This window comes from Geotrypetes seraphini, chromosome 9, assembly GCF_902459505.1.
Source record: "Geotrypetes seraphini chromosome 9, aGeoSer1.1, whole genome shotgun sequence".
Lineage (NCBI taxonomy): Eukaryota > Metazoa > Chordata > Amphibia > Gymnophiona > Dermophiidae > Geotrypetes > Geotrypetes seraphini.
Window position 1 is genome coordinate 95,902,957 of NC_047092.1, and position 16,817 is coordinate 95,919,773.

At 45.2% G+C, this 16,817-nt stretch overlaps 1 long non-coding RNA gene across 2 annotated transcripts in view; it reads left to right on the forward strand.

The window, feature by feature from the left end:
• Window positions 1–16,817, forward strand: part of LOC117366513 — an 89,820-nt gene that overhangs the window by 40,992 nt on the left and 32,011 nt on the right. For both annotated transcript variants that reach the window (XR_004540600.1, XR_004540601.1), the window contains one exon: window positions 4,444–4,576. This is a non-coding gene — a long non-coding RNA (uncharacterized LOC117366513). The remainder of the gene's footprint in view (window positions 1–4,443; window positions 4,577–16,817) is intronic.

The window sequence follows — 16,817 nt, forward strand, 5'->3', positions numbered from 1 at the left end:
CTCTTCTTCAGTTTTCTCAACCTGTAAGAGATATTTTAGAGGCTTCCAGAAAGTCTACCACTATACAATGCTACCATCAAAAATAGACTAGATTTTCTACGTGGTGCATCTTTCATGATAAGGAGCCTCAAGATTCCTCTTTATCTTCTGTTCTGGATTATCTTTTGCACTTATCCACCTCTGGCCTCAAGTCTACATCGATCCAAGTCCATCTCAGTGCAATTGCTGCTTTCCACCAGCATATTGAAGGGAAACCCCTCTCTGTTGATCCGGTGGTTTCCAAATTTATGAAAGGACTTTTCAATGTTATACCTCCTCTCAAACCGCCTCCAGTGGTTTGGGATCTCAATGTTTTTCTTGCTCAATTGATGAAGCCTCCATTTGAACCAATGTCTACGGCTCATCTGAAGTATTTCACTTGGAAAGTGGCGTTTCTCATTGCCCTCATATCTGCTTGAAGAGTCAGTGAGCTGCAAGCTTTAGTTGCTGATCCACCTTTCACTGTGTTCGATCATGACAAGGTGGTCCTTCATACTCATCCTAAATTCTTACCTAAACTGGTTTCAGAATTTCACCTCAACCAATCCATTCTTCTTCCAGTGTTTTTTCCAAAATCTCATTCTCACCCTGAAGAATCAGCTCTTCATACTCTGGATTGTAAATGTGCTTTGGCCTTCTACCTAGAACGCACCAAACCACACAGATCTGCTTCTCAACTTTTTGTCTCCTTCAATCCAAACAAGTTGGGACATCCAATTTCTAAGCGTACCATCTCCAACTGGATGGCTGCTTGTATCTCTTTCTGCTATGCTCAGGCTGGACTGCATCTACAGAGTCGAGTCACAGCCCATAAAGTCAGAGCCATGGCGGCTTCAGTAGCTTTCCTCAGATCCACTCCTATTGAAGAAATTTGTAAAGCTGCCACCTGGTCCTCGGTTCATACTTTCACCTCTCATTATTGTCTGGATGTTTTCTCCAGACGGGATGGCAATTTTGGCCAGAAAGTATTACAAAATTTATTCTCGTAAGTTGTCAATGCTCCCAGCATCCCATGCTGGTTAGCTTGGAGGTCACCCAAATGTGGGAATAGGCTGCCTGCTTGTCTTGGGATAAAGCACAGTTACTTACCATAACAGTTGTTATCCAGGGACAGCAGGCAGCTATTCTCACAACCCACCCACCTCCCCTGGTTGTCTTCTCTGCTAGCTTTCTGAACTTAGCAGACTCGCTCTGTGCTGGGTGAGAAGGTGCATGCGCAGTGCTGCTGATTTGAAACTTCTGAAGTTTTCTACAAGCAAGTATGCCTGTGTCCGCATCCGGGCTCCGTGGATGACGCCATCCATATGTGAGAATAGCTGCCTGCTGTTCCTGGATAACAACTGTTACGGTAAGTAACTATGCTTTTTAGTTGCTTTTTATATTCAGACCCAGGAGAGACAGACCCGACATATTTTGCATCAGAATGCTTTCTGTTTCAAGGGTCTTCCTACAATACAAAATAAGAGCATTAAGAATAACATTTTACATTCAAAATGCTCCTCCCTTATACCAACTCATAACCTACACTTACCGCGGCCAATTTTGTCATCCGACTTCTACTAATTTCAAAGAGCAAGATGGCGGCGGCCTCTTTCTCCTCCCTTAAATCCTCTTCTCCAATCATTACAGCTGATTTCCCCAGCACTTCATTGGGCAAAATCTAGCCAATCAGTGATGCCCATTCACTGTTCAACCCCCCTTGGCTCTACAGTATCAAGCTGGTATATCCAGCGCTTTTCTTTTTCATTTAAAACCTTCTCTAGATTCCCACCCTCCCACCCTTGTTCAAAACATATGTCCTTTAGCCACCCAGTGCTATCCCATGGGGGCTTGAAGGTTTTCATTCGTTAAGCGTGATTTGTGTTCATTAAGTCTCAATTTTACTGGTCTACTTGTGCGACCTATATATACTATCAGGGGCTTCTTAAGGCTCCTCCCTAAAGAATTCCCTGATTGGCTCAGGCCCCTCTCAATGAAGAAGCCTGAGGCGCCTGAGCCAATCATGGTCTTATGTCCCTCCCCGTGCATCACATGATGCACCAGGGCAGAGCCTAAGGCCCCACCGTGTCCAGGAGGCCTATGGAGCAGGAGGGACTGAGCACCTCTCCTGCTCTCAACATTTTGAGGGCGGGGGAGCGGGGGTCTGGGGTTGGTGGCCGGTGCCGGGTTTCTTCAGGGGTGGGGGGAGGTATTTGCTGGGAGGAGGGAGTCAGCATCCCTCTTGTCATTTTGTTTTGGGGGGTTTTTGTTGAGGAGCTGGCTAATGGCAGGAGGGAGTGGGCATCCCTCCTGTCTTTTTCTATGGGGGGATCGCTTTTTTGGGGGGGCTTTTTTTCTTGGTTTTTTTTTTTAATCTTTATTGATTTTCAAACTTCGATAGTGCAATACAAATGGTAAATCAGAAAAACTACACAAAACACACTATCTCTTATAATAAAACCCTAAGCAGCGCATGAGCACTCTTTATCAGCATGCTTACATGATCCGTAGGTCTGTGGCCAGCAAGAGTGCGCATGCGCGCTTACTACGGCCCCATGTGCAGCAGAGAAATTTTAAAATGTGGCACTCCCTGCTCTACTGCAATGACATTTTCTGCACGGCAGTTTCCCCAGATTAAAAAAGAGACTACGGCGGTGGAGATAATAGGGGAAGCCGAAGAAGTCAGCTGTTTGCCTGGTGTTTTTCTCTTGCTGGCAAAGGCACGGACATTGAAGAAAAGGTTGCCCCCCCAAAAAAAAACACCAATGTGCACAACGTTTCATACCACATATACACCGCTGCCGCTCTCAAGATAAATTGGGCCCCACACTTGCGGCCTGGCCGGCTAACTTTCAACAATCACGAACCGCACCTGATCCCAAAGTGATTCGCTGCAAGACGGAAGTTCCTCTTCAACAGGATGCATGAGCTAAAGAGTATGTACGTTCTTTGAACCTGAACAAAGCGCCAGAAAGTTTTGAGACACAACTCCCGTCGGGGTAATAGCATGCACATTCGGTTGTCAAAGCAATTTTCCGTGAGGTAATAGTATGGAGGAACATGAGGGGGAGAGGGAAAGGAGGCTGCTTTGGGGGGAGGGGTATGTTGGGAAGCAGACAGCTTTGCTTGGGGGAGGGGAGACAGAAGGGGGCCATGGAGACACAGTCAGGGAGGAACTGGGGAGAAGAAAAGAGGGCTGCTTTGGGTTAAGGGTGTGCCAAGAGCCAGACAGCTTTGCTTGGGGGGGGGAAGACAGAAGGGGGGCCACGGAGAGACAATCAGAGAGGAACTGGAGGGGGAGAGGGAAAGGAGGCTGCTTTGGGGGGAGGGGTGTGTTGGGAGGCAGACAGCTTTGCTTGGGGAGGGGAGACAGAAGGGGGCCACGGAGAGACAGTCAGGGAGGAACTGGAGGGGGAGAGGGAAAGGGGGCCGCTTTCTAGCACCCATTAATGTAACGGGCTTTAACACTAGTTCACTATACAATTATCACATTAAACAATCATTTTCTCCCATCCTTATCTTCATTCTTAATATAATAATACATATGATGTGATTACAAATTTTAAATAAATAATTTAACTATTCAAAATACATTTCCCTCCCCCCCACCCTCTTTGGATGTGTAAGGAAATCTAATGAAAAAGAAAGAAACATGACCCTTATTATAATGCAATAAAAGTAGTCAATGGACTCCATACATCATGAAAGGACTTACTAGTCCCCAAACGTTCCGCCATCATCCATTCATACTTATATGTGTTACACACATTTACCCACCAAAAAGTGAAATTGATCCTATCATGATTTTTCCAATTCTGTATAATCAATTGAACAGCTATTCCCGTCATAATCAGGAAAAGGCGACTTTTATACTTATCTAAAGTAGGCTTAATATGTAGTAATGTACCATAAATTACAGCTTCATAAGATAAGGGAATAGCTTGGTTTTTTTTTAATTGGCCAGATAGTTTGCATGTGTAACAGACATGTAAAATATCTCGCCCACTGACAGCAGTGACAGGAGGCTGCGTCTCCTGCTACTTGAGTGATTGAGTCAGGGAGTTTGCATGCAAAAGATTTGCACCTCCATACAAATCGTTTGTATGCAAAAAAGGTAGTGAATCAATTGTTTTAAAATTGGCCAGTAATTGGCCAACAGCGATTGAATCTGGGCTTAAGTCCCTCAGTATGCAAGTTATGATGTGGGCTTGATGGGATTTCTGATTTTCTATGACTGAATTAAGTTGTATTAAGAAATAATATTTCTATATTTTTTATGTAAATTCCCATATCTTGTATACTTGTTTGGATACATTAATAAATTTCAATAAAAAATGTATGCAAGTTATGATTAGGTTTCCTTGTAAATGTGAGGCAATATATCAATCTCAAAAATGTTTTTTTTGAACCATTGCAATTTTCTAGATTTCTTCAGAGTAAAAATTCATCCCAATGTGCTGGAGAATCTCAGGATTTATCTTCAAATCCAGTTGAACCAAATAAAAATGTTTAAAAGAATTTGAAGTTATGACAGTTATAATGGAAAGGGGAAATTCAGGTATAATTTCCTATATAGTTTGTATGTTTTTTTGTTCTTATTGTTAGCCTCCATTTTTCTCCTCTTGGATCCATGCTCTGTTTGTTCTGTTAGGATTCTATTGATAATGATTTGTATTTGTTTCCCTTAATTGGGTTGTAAAAATCTTTTTTCAGTTTATAATGTTTCCTGCTGATATTTAAATGTTTATTTGATGTAATATAAAATCAATTAAAAAAAAGGTTAAAAAAAACCCAAACAGCAAAGTACCAGAAGACTGGAGGGTGGCCAACGTGACAATTTTTAAAATGGGTTCCAGAGGTGGTCTGGGAAATTATAGACTGGGGAGTCAGATGTCAGTGCTGGGCAAAATGGTAACAACTATTATAAAAAACAAAATGCTTTGAGTTTTTCAAAAAAAGTTAAGTCAAAATTTATAATATATACAAGAAAGCTGTTGTGAATTATTATCTCTAGCAAGTTTAGAAATTTTTGCACTTCTATTTAAATGTTTTTTTTACACTATATGAAACAACTTTATAAAAAATTCCAAAAGGGAGCAATGATAGACATTTGAAACCACCGATCAGGTTTCTATCCTGGTTGTGTTTTCCACACCATCTTATGGTTCTGAGCTCTTTCAGGAAATTTATAAAGTGATCTTACATTTGTAGTGCTCCTATCTATTGTTTTTGAAGAACATATATGCAAGCATTGATTCATGAGAGAAAGCTAACATGGTTTTAGTCAAAGGAAATCTTGCTTCACCAATCTTCTGTATTTCTTCAAAGGGGTTAATGAACATGTGGATAAAGGTGAACCAATTAATATTGTGTATTTGGATTTTCAAAAGGCATTTGACAAAGTACCTCATGAAAGACTTCTGAGGAAATTAGAAAGTCATGGGATAGGAAGTAATGTCCTATTATGGATTAAGAACAGGTTGAAAGACAGAAAACAGAGAATAGGTATAAATGGTCAATATTCTAAATGGAGAAGGGTAATTAGTGGGGTTCCCTAGGGGTCTGTGCTGGGACCACTGCTTTTTTAACATATTTATCAATGATCTAGAGATGGGAATAACTAGTGAGATAATTAAGTTTGCTGATGACACATAGTTGTTGAAAGTTGTTAAATTGCAAGAGGACCTTGTGAGACACGGCATCAAAATGGCAGATGATGTTTAATGTGAGCAAGTACAAAGTGATGCATGTGGAAAGGAAGAACCCAAACTATAGCTACATGATGCAGGATTCCACATTAGGAGTCCCTGTCCAGGAAAAGGATCTAGGTGTCATTGTTGAGGATATGTTGAGACCTGCAGTTCAATGTGTGGTGGCTGCTAAGAAAGCAAATAGAATGTTAGGAATTATTAGGAAAGGAATGGAAAACAAAGATGAAAATGTTATAATCCCCTTGTATCACTCTATGGTACGGTTTCACCTAGAATACTGTGTGCAGTTCTGGTCACCATATCTCAAAAAGATATAGTGGAATTAGAAAAGGTACAGAGAAGGGTGACAAAAATGATAAAAGGAAAGGCTAAAGTGGCTAGGGCTCTTCAGCTTGGAGAAGAGATAGCTCAGGGATGATATGATAGAAATCTATAAAATAATGAGTGGATTGGAAAGAGTAGATGTGAATCACTTGTTCACTACTAGCATTAGGGGACATGCGATGAAGCTACTAAGTAGTAGATATAAAACCAACCGGAGTAAATATTTCTTCACACAACGTGTAATTAAACTCTGGAATTCCTTGCTGGAGAATGTGGTGAAATCAGTTAGCTTAACGGGGTTTAAAAAAGGCTTGGATGGACTTCCGGTGACGTCACGGAGCATGGTGGACGGTTAGAGATCGAGCTCTGACCTCCGTGGGCACATACCTCCTTCCCTGAGGTGCCGGGGTGTCTCCTCCTGCCACGGAGCCTTGCTAATCCGAGCCGGCAGTGGATCGCATGCAAAATATGCCCTCCAAAAAGTCGAGCGCAGAGGGACGGCGGCTCGATACGGGCAGTGAGCAATCCGGCCTGCGCCATGTGCATGGGGCGTCCAGAGCGCCCGAGCGAGAGTCGGAGCAGAGCGCGTCAGAGGACGAGTCGGAGAAAGGCGCCTCCCCGAGACTGAGACGCCAGGACTGCGCTGCGGCGGTAACCAAAGCCGATCTCCAGCAGTGGGCTTACGATATTAAGCAGGAGGTGGCAGCTGTGAAAGGCAAGATCAAGGATGCAGTGAAAGAAATCAGGAAGGACTTTGCTGACCTCCTGGGAAGAGTGGAGGAGACGGAGCGGCACATTGGGGATCAGGAGGTGGTGGTGCAGGATCTGAGTGGGGCGTTCAAGGAAGCGCAAAAGGACTGGCATGACTGCTTTACACGCCTTGAGGACCTGGAGAACAGGTCACGCAGGAATAATGTACGTATCAGAGGGGTGCCGGAGCTAACTGAATATCAAGATGCAGTTCAAGTGGTTCAAGAGATTTTTGTGGCCCTTTGCCCGCAGGATGGGGACGCTGTTGGAGCCAAGACGGTGAAGGTGGACAGGGCCCACCGGGCACTCGGCCCCAAAAGGGATGATAGCCCTAGAGATATCATTGCATGTCTTCATGCCTTTGTGGACAAAGACCGGATGGTGAGGCAGGCCAGAGAGCTGGGCACGTTTGATTGGAAGGGACATAAAGTGGAAGTTTTTCAAGACCTATCTGCAATTACTTTGCAGAAGAGGCGTGAATTTCACCCGGTGGTGCAGATCCTGAGAAAGAATAATTTGAAATACCGCTGGTTATTCCCCTTTGGGCTCCTGATTACCATCAATGGAACGCACAGGAGAGTCACCACTTTGGAAGAAGCTGGGGCATTGCTGCGGAGGGAAGGTTTCCAGAGTGCGGAGGATCTCCCTCTGGGGAGCTCATCGGGCCAGATGGCAGAGCGATTCCAGTGGCAAGCTAGACCGGTGCGGTCCCGCAAACGCAGACCGGATGGTAGAGAAGGCGTGGGAGAGTCCAAAGGCAGTGGTTCAAGGCCAGCCACCTGAGGAGGAGATGTGAAGACAGTGGTCTACTCCTGTTGAAGATTCTTGGAAGCGGGGGACTTTGGGACCTGATGGACAGTATTTCTGTGTGTGGGGGTATATTTGGGGGTATGAGAGCGGGGTATCCAGTGGAGGGGAGTGTTTGTAGTGTGAATATGATGGGAAGCACCTTTGGGGGGGGGGAGGAGGGATGGGGACATGGGCTTTGGTGGGGTCGCCCGAAGCCATGGAAGGGAGATGGAGGTGGTGGGAGTGGGGATGGAGGGAAGGGGGGTGGGGTGATGGGGGGAAGAGGGGTAACAGCATGGGATTTAGGAGAGGATGGAGGGGGAGGAGGAAGAAGGGTGAATGGTGTGGATATGGTATTCTGGGTCATGACAGCTGATAAATTGAGAGTGGGCAGCTTTAATGTTAAGGGTCTCAACATGCCCCGTAAACGTCAGTTATTGTTAAAGGAATTAAAGAGGCTGCGGATTGATGTTAGTTTTGTGCAAGAAACTCACTTCTTGAAACCTGGTGAAAAGCTGATACAATATAAAGAATATCCTGAAAGGGTTTGGGCTTCTAATCGAATCGAGCGAAAGAAGGCGGGGGTGGGTATCTTGTTTGCCAGACATCTTAAATTAGTGCCTGAACAGGTATGGAGGGATGAGGGGGGGCATTGGGTTATCTGGGTGGGCCAACTTAATGGGGAAGTGGTTACTTTAGTGAATCTGTATGCCCCGAATACGCAACAGGGGTTTTTTTTTTTATGAGGTCTTGGCCAAGGTACTGCTAGTAAAAAAGGGTTCATTGTTGGTGGGAGGAGACTTTAATTTGGTTATTGACCCTCGCTGGGATTCTACGGGGGCTGGGGGGGATAGACTTAAGTCAGATAGGAAGAGGCTTAAGCATTTCGTGGATGTCCTCAATGTGGTTGATGGCTGGCGTTCCCAGCACTGGATGGGTAAGGATTTCTAATATTATGGCTATTAAGGATAGTTCAGGACAGACGTTAACGGAAGAGGGGGCTATTCACGCCCGCTTTTGTGAATTCTATCAAAAGCTATATTCACCAGAGAGTCAGGGGTCAGAGGAGGAGATTAAACAGTATCTTCAGGACTTGGGCCTGGCAGCTCTACCGACCTCTGTGACAAACGGGCTGGATGCGGATATTACTTTGGAGGAGGTGCATAATGTGATTCGACAGCTGAAACCGGGAAAATCACCGGGGTTAGACGGGTTTACGGGATTATTTTATAAGAAGTTGTCTACTCTGGTGGCACCGTTGTTGGCACGCTTGTATAATGATCTGAGGGATGGAGCACAATTGCCTTTCTTTATGCGGCTGGCGGGGATCACGATTCTACCAAAGCCGGGGAAGGATGTTACTCAGTGTGGGAGCTACCGGCCGATTTCTCTATTGGGTATTGATACCAAAATTTTTGCTCGGGTGCTCGCTGATCATTTGGCGTCTCATATGCCAACCCTTATCCATCCTGATCAGGTGGGATTCATAGGGGGGCGGCAAGCGGTGGACGGGATTCGTAAAGTTTTGAACTTGATATGGCAGGCACGACGGTTTGGGGGCTCCTGGGTGGCGGTGACGGTGGATGCCGAAAAGGCGTTTGACCGCATAGATTGGCGATTTATGGAGGCGGTCCTCCGACAGGTAGGCCTGGGGGCTCGCTATGTGTCCTGGATTTTATCTTTGTATAATGGGCCCATGGCGTGTGTGAAAATCAATGGGGTTTAATCCTCCCCCTTCGAATTGCGGAGGGGGACGAGGCAAGGGTGTCCCCTGTCACCCTTGCTGTTTGCTCTGGTGATTGAACCTCTTGCACAAAAGATTCGACAGACGGCTCGGGTGCGGGGGGTACCGATCCGGGGGAATGAATACAAATTGTCTTTGTTCGCTGATGACATCTTGGCAATTGTGGAGGGCTCGGTGGAGTCCCTTTTATCTCTTCAGGACCTTATGACAGATTATGGGGCTCTTTCGAGCTTTAAGGCCAATATGGCTAAGACAGAGATACTTAATATATCGGTCCCGGACTCGGATATTCCGGGTATTCAGAGAGTGGTGCCCTTTCGTTGGGTTAAAGGCCCCATTAGATATTTGGGTATCCAGTTGGGGGTGGACTGGGCGACCTTATTTCAACTTAACTATATTCCCCTGGTTGCGTCCCTGGCCAGGGATATGGATCGGTGGGATAAATTATATGTGTCTTGGATGGGGCGCATGGAGGTAACTCGGATGCTGGTGTTACCTAAATTCTTATATTTTTTTCAGGTTTTGCCTATAGAAATCCCTAAGAAATATTTCCTTCGCTGGCAGCGCAGCCTCTTGCGATTTGTATGGGGAGGTAGAAGGCCACGGGTGGCTCAATGGGCCATGTTTAAGTTTAAGACGGAGGGGGGTTTGGGGATCCCACATCTGGAACACTATTACCGGGCGGCTCAGTTACGAGCGGGAGTGGAGTGGCATGCGCCCTCTTTGAAATTATGGGTACAGGTTGAACAAGGGGTGCTAGATGTGTCATGGGGGGCACGGACCCTGGGGTCGCTTATGTGGGAAGATTTGGGGATGAGGGAGCTGGGGACAATCTCTAACCCGTTCACTAAATGGACGCTGCGGGTTTGGAAAAGAGAAGCTCGCAAACTGCTAGGTAAAAGTAAGGTGGTGTTTTTCCTCCCCTTGTGCCATGCGTCTGATTTTATGCCGGGGAGAGATGGGGGGATATTTGCGAGGTGGGCAGCGATTGGGTTGCAGTACTTTGGCCAATTCTTGGAGGGTGAGAATATTCGGGCTTTTCCTGAGCTCCAGGCTCTTCATCAGTTAGATTATAGGGACCTCTTCCCCTATCTCCAGGTAAAAAGTTATCTGCAGAGGGCTAAACGGGATGATGCCGCGGTTTATACTTGTTCTGCCTTTGAGCAGTTGCTGGGGTCCCCAGTGCGCAGAGGCTGCATTACTATGTTGTACAAGTGGGTGCATCAGGATGGGGCCCGGAAACCTATGTATTTGGTGGCATGGGAACGGGACTTGGGGCAGGTGTTTGATGAGGCCTTATGGGAAACTATAGCACTTAGGATACATCATATAGCAGTGGCTCCTGTACTGGTGGAGAATGCTCTTAAAATGTTGGTTCGCTGGTACATGACCCCGGTTCAGCTGAGTAAGATGTCGGTTCAAGGATCAGCCTTGTGCTGGAGGGGATGTGGGCAGCGGGGAACCTTTTTTCATATGTGGTGGAGCTGTCCTTCACTTCACGATTTTTGGAGTCAGGTGTTTCAGTATGTGGGGGCGCTTCTTCAGGTGCCCCTCCAAAGGAGAGCGGAGGTAGCGTTATTGGGGTTTCCCACGGGAGGTGCTGATGATACCCAGGATAGACTGGCACGGTTGGCTTTCACAGCGGCCAGGTTGACTGTGGCTCGCCTTTGGCGTAGCACGATTTTGCCTACACTACCTCTTATGAAAGATAAATTGGGCTGGGTCTGTGAAAAATACAGGCTTTCGGCCCTGTTGACTCAGCGGTGGCAGCAATATTATGATATTTGGGGGAGATACCTTGAGGTGGAGACCAGGGATGGGGGGAGCGCTGCTTTCAGCTGACTTTTTCTTTTTATGATGGGGTTTTGAGTTGATTCTGTACTTTTTATCCTTCCTTTTCCTAGGGTGCTATGACGTCTGGGGATGATTTTTGGTTTAAAGGGGATGATGGGTGTGGTATGCTGTTACAGAGGGGGGGAGGGTGAGAGGGGGGGAGGGGGGGTTGTTTCCAGGGGATTTCTGCTTGTTTGATTGTATTGCCTGTACTGTTTTGGTAACATAGAAACATAGAAAGATGACGGCAGATAAGGGCCATAGCCCATCAAGTCTGCCCACACTATTTACCCACCCTCTTAAATCTACTGACCCCCTAAAGAATAATTGTAATTATACTGTCACTCTACTGACCCGCTCATTCAGTCCTAGTGACCCTAACCCTTGGCATGACCTCGTAGGGATCCCACATAGGTATCCCATTTGTTCTTGAAGTCTGAGATGCTGCGTGCCTCGACCACCTGCACTGGAAGCTCGTTCCAATGCTCAATCACTCTTTCCGTGAAGAAGTATTTCCTGGTGTCTCCACGAAACTTCCCTCCCCTGAGCTTGAGCGGATGTCCTCTTGTGGTCGAGGGTCCCCTGAGAAGAAAGATATCATCTTCCACCTCTACCCGTCCCGTGATGTACTTAAATGTCTCAATCATGTCTCCCCTCTCCCTACGCTCCTCGAGAGTGTAGAGCTGCAATTTGCTCAGTCTTTCTTCGTACGGGAGACCCTTTAGCCCCGAGACCATCCTGGTGGCCATCCGCTGAACCGATTCAACTCTGAGCACATCCTTACGGTAATGTGGCCTCCAGAATTGAACACAGTATTCCAGATGCGGTCTCACCATGGCTCTGTACAGTGGCATCATGACTTCAGGTTTCCTGTTGACGAAGCTTCTCTTGATACAGCCTATCATTTGCCGTGCTTTAGATGAAGCCTTCTCCACTTGAGTGGCTGCTTTCATGTCAGCACTGATGATTAATCCTAAGTCTCGTTCTGCCGTAGTCCTGGCTAAAGTTTCTCCATTCAGGGTGTAAGTTCTGCAAGGATTTCCGTTGCCGAGATGCATGACCTTACATTTCTTGGCGTTGAAGCCCAGCTGCCAGATCAAGGACCAACTTTCTAAAGTACGCAGGTCTTGCTCCATAGCATCCTGAAGATTATAGCCGTTTACTACATTGCATAGTTTGGCATCTGTGATGCTGAGTTGGTGTGCATTTTTGGTTATAAATAAACAATTGCAAAAAAAAAGGCTTGGATAATTTCCTAAAAGAGAAGTCCATAGGCCATTATTCATGTTTCATGTTTATTAAAATTTGATGCAAATGCTTATGACAAAATTTCTAAGTGAATTACAAATATAAAATCGGGGTAACAAAAAATTAGTTACACATACATTGACAAATTTATAGACAGACTTACAGACAACATGAGGAAAGGGGGTAGAACTACAAAAATTAGAGAGAACGCAACAATGAAGGATTACACAAAAAGAAAGGGAAAGGAATAAAAAATGCTTAATAGCAGGAGAACTACAGTAGTTCTAACGGTTAAGGATTAATTATCGAAAGCGTCTTTAAAAAGAAAAGTTTTCAAAGAACTTTTAAACTTGTCTAGTATAGTCTAAAAGTTAATTTGCAAATTGTGTGTGCCTGGTGGTTGTACTCCGCCTTGTTATGTGTCGAGTCCCTACCTTGGCGGTTATCCGGAGCCCTCCCTCGAGGCCCTTCTTGAGGCCCTTCTTGAGGCCCTTCGCAAAGGCGCTCTCACTAAGGCGAGCACCTTTGCCGCTCGCCTTCGCCGTACGCCGAACGGCTGTGCGCCGTTGGCTCCTCCCCTTTTATGGGGGAGTTCGGCTGATGACGTCGGGGGTATCTCTCGCCTTGACCCTGCTCGGTTCGCTTCTTTCCCTACTCAATCTGCTTCCCTCTTTGCTTGTTCTGCTCTGTCTGCCTGTCTCTCCGCTCCTCTCTGCTCTGTCCGCTCTGCTCTCTGTTCCTCTCAGCTAGCTCCGATTTGTCTGCCTGTCTCTCCGCTCCTCTCTGCTCTGTCTGCTCCGCTTTCCGCTCCTCTCTGTTAATCTCCACTTAACTCCTAAATAACTCTGCCATGTGTTCTGGGTAGCTGGGCACAGCACCTCCTATCCTACTGCTGCTGGACTCTTCGCCGTTGTCTCCTCCCCTTTTATGGGGGAGTTTGGCTGGTGACGTCGGGGGGTAGGCGGAGTTATCTCTCGCCTCTATCCCTCGCCTCTGCTCGGTCCGCTCCTCTGACCCTACTTTCCCTGCTCAATCTGCTTCCCTCTTTGCTTGTTTTGCTCTTTCGCTCCGGAAGATTACTGACTTTAATTAAGAACACCCAAGAAGCGCAAATGAAAGATAGTAATATTGATCCAAGATGGTGATTGAGAGCAGGACGCGCTGAGTTGCTCATCTCAGATAGCGATTTTTTTTTTTAATGAATTTCTAGCGGTATATTTCACTTACCGCGATGCCTAAGAGACGGGGCCGGAGTGCTGCTTCTGCCTCGCGGCGCTCTGGAGCTCTGGGTCTCAGTAATATTCAAGATCTTCTGAGGCGTATGCAGGAGGTCTCGGTAACATCGGATGGCGGCCTGTTGAGGACACAGGGAGACGAACCCGCGGTGGACACTCTTGGGCCCGACACCACTCTAAGCCCCGATGATAGGGCTACGCCCCTGCAGCCTCAGATTGCCAGCTCCCCCAGGGGTGGGGAAACCCCGGATATGGAGGTATTCTCCTCTCCAGAGGCAAGCAAGGATCTTCAGGAGAGTTTGGAGGCTGGGGCTCGTATTATAAGGGCCCCCATGGAGATATCTGGGGCAGTACCATCTTTGTATGAGGGGGAAGGACAGAAGACATGCCCCGAAGAAAATCTTCAGAATGGTGAGCACTTTATACTCACACAAACTCCAATTGTATTGATTAAACCTGCTGAAGTAACCCTAGATTCCATTTGGGATTTAATGGCTGATTTTGTAAAAAATATTACTCCTACTTTTCAACAAATTGAAGGGAAAATTAAGGAACATAATAAAGAATTGAAGGACATAAGGAAAGAAATGAATACTTCTAACTCATCCATTCAGAAAATAGAAAAGGAAATTATAACATCGAAACAATTGCAAGAGACTTTAGTTAAAGATAATATTAACCTAAGGAAGAAGATTGAAATGCTTGAGAACAATTCACGTAGTAACAATTTAAGGTTAATTAACTTTCCGAAACTTGATTTGGTAACTCCTAGAGATATGCTTAAGAGATATCTAGTGGAAATTCTGGAGATACCTGAAGAATCGTTACCACCATTCTTATGGGTTTATTATTTGCCTGATAAAGGACAAAATCAACAACAAAAAGAAAAACCTTCAGACCAAGAACCTTTAAATATCTCACAAATTTTAGAGACATCTGAGAAGGACTTAGCATCATCAGCCACTATGATTATTACCTTAGCTTTACCTATTGATAAAACATAGTTGTTAAAGTTTTACTTTAAAAATAGACAAAAAAGTTTTCTTGGTTACAGAATACAAATGTTTCCAGATTTGGCATGGGAGACGCAAAGGCGCCGCTGTGAATTTCTTCTTTTGAAACCTGGGGTGATATCTTTGGGGGTGACCTTTTATTTAAGACATCCGTGTAAATGTATTGTGTGTTACCGTACTCTTAAGTATGTGTTTTTTGAACCATCTCAATTATCCAATTTTGTGGCAATGTCTCGTCTGAATGTAAGCAACTTTTGAGCCCTATAATTTGATTATTGGACCTCACTTCAGTGCCAGCTTTCAGTTCTTTTGTAACTATTAGTAATTTTATTTTCGCCATTTTTACTTGATTCTTGGATCCAAGTTGAGGACTTGAGCATAAATAGTAAATTTATTAACTTATGAGTTATATTTACATTGTATTTAATATCTATCCTATTATTGCTTTCTGTACAAGTGTAATACTTGAAACTTAAATTGAAAATCAATAAAAGATTTAAGAATAAAGATAGTAATATTATAAGGAGAAAAATTGAATCTCTTGAGAACAGTAATCGGGCTAATAATTTACGTTTTATAAACTTCTCAAAAATTTCTACAATATCTCCTCGAGATATGTTAAAGAGATAGTTTAAGAACATAAGAATTTGCTGCTGCTGGTTAAAGACCAGTGGTCCATCGTGCCCAGCAGTCCACTTTCGCGGTGGCCCCCAGGTCAAAGACCAGTGCCCTGAGACCATCCCTACCTGCATTCGCTTCGGTTCAACAGGAACTTGTCTAACTTTCTTTTAAATCCCTGGAGGATGTTTTCCTCTATAACAGCCTCTGGAAGAGCATTCCAGTTTTCCACCACTCTCTGGGTGAGCAAGAACTTCCTTACGTTTGTACGGAATCTATCCCTTTTTAACTTTAGAGAGTGCCCTCTCATTCTGCCTACCTTGTAGAGGATGAACAACCTGTCTGTATCTACTAAGTCTATTCCCTTCAGTATCTTGAATGTTTCTGTCATGTTCCCTCTCAGTCTCCTCTTTTCAAGGGAGAAGAGGCCCAGTTTCTCTAATCTCTCACAGTACAGCAACTCTTCCAGCCCCTTTATCATTGTAGTCGCTCTTCTCTGGACCCTTTCGAGTATTACTATGTCTTCCTTCATGTACGGTGACCAGTGCTGGACACAGTATTCCAGGTGAGGATATACCATGGCCTGGTACAGTGGCATGATAACCTTCTCCGATCTATTCATGATCCCCTTCTTAATCATTTCTAACATTCTGTTCACCCTTTTCGCCGCCGCCACACATTGCGCGGATGGCTTCATCGACTTGTCAACCAGTACTCCCAAGTCTCTTTCCTGGGGGGTCTCTCCAAGTACTGCCCCGGACATCCTGTATTCGTATATAAGATTTTTGTTACTGATAAAGGGGATGGAAAACCTTTCATACGCTGAGAGATTGGAGAAACTGGGTCTCTTTACCCTGGAGAAGAGGAGACTTAAAGGGGATATGATAGAGACTTATAAAATCATGAAGGGCATAGAGAGAGTAGAGAGGGACAGATTCTTCAAACTTTCGAATAATAAAAGAACAAGAGGGCATTCAGAAAAGTTGAAAGGGGACAGATTCAGAACGAATGCTAGGAAGTTCTTTTTTACCCAATGTGTGGTGGATACCTGGAATGCACTTCCAGAGAGCGTAATAGGGCAGAGTACGGTACTGGGGTTCAAGAAAAGATTGGACAATTTCCTTCTAGAAAAGGGGTTAGAGGGGTATAGATAAGAGGATTACTGCACAGGTCCTGGACCTGTTGGGCCACCGCGTGACCTCAGGTCTGACCCAGCAGAGGCATTGCTTATGTTCTTATGACATGCATCACCCTACACTTATCCACGTTGAACCTCATCTGCCATGTCGCGGCCCATTTCTCGAGCATGTTTGTCACGTTTCAGATGTTCGCAATCCTCCTGCGTCTTCACTACTCTGAATAACTTTGTATCGCCCGCAAATTTAATCATCTCACTCGTTGTACCAATTTCCAGATCATTTATAAATATGTTGAACAGCACGGGTCCAAGCACCGAACCCTGCAGCACTCCACAGGTGACACTTTTCCAGTCCGAGTATTTCTAGAAGTGTTAAATGTACCTGAACAATCAATA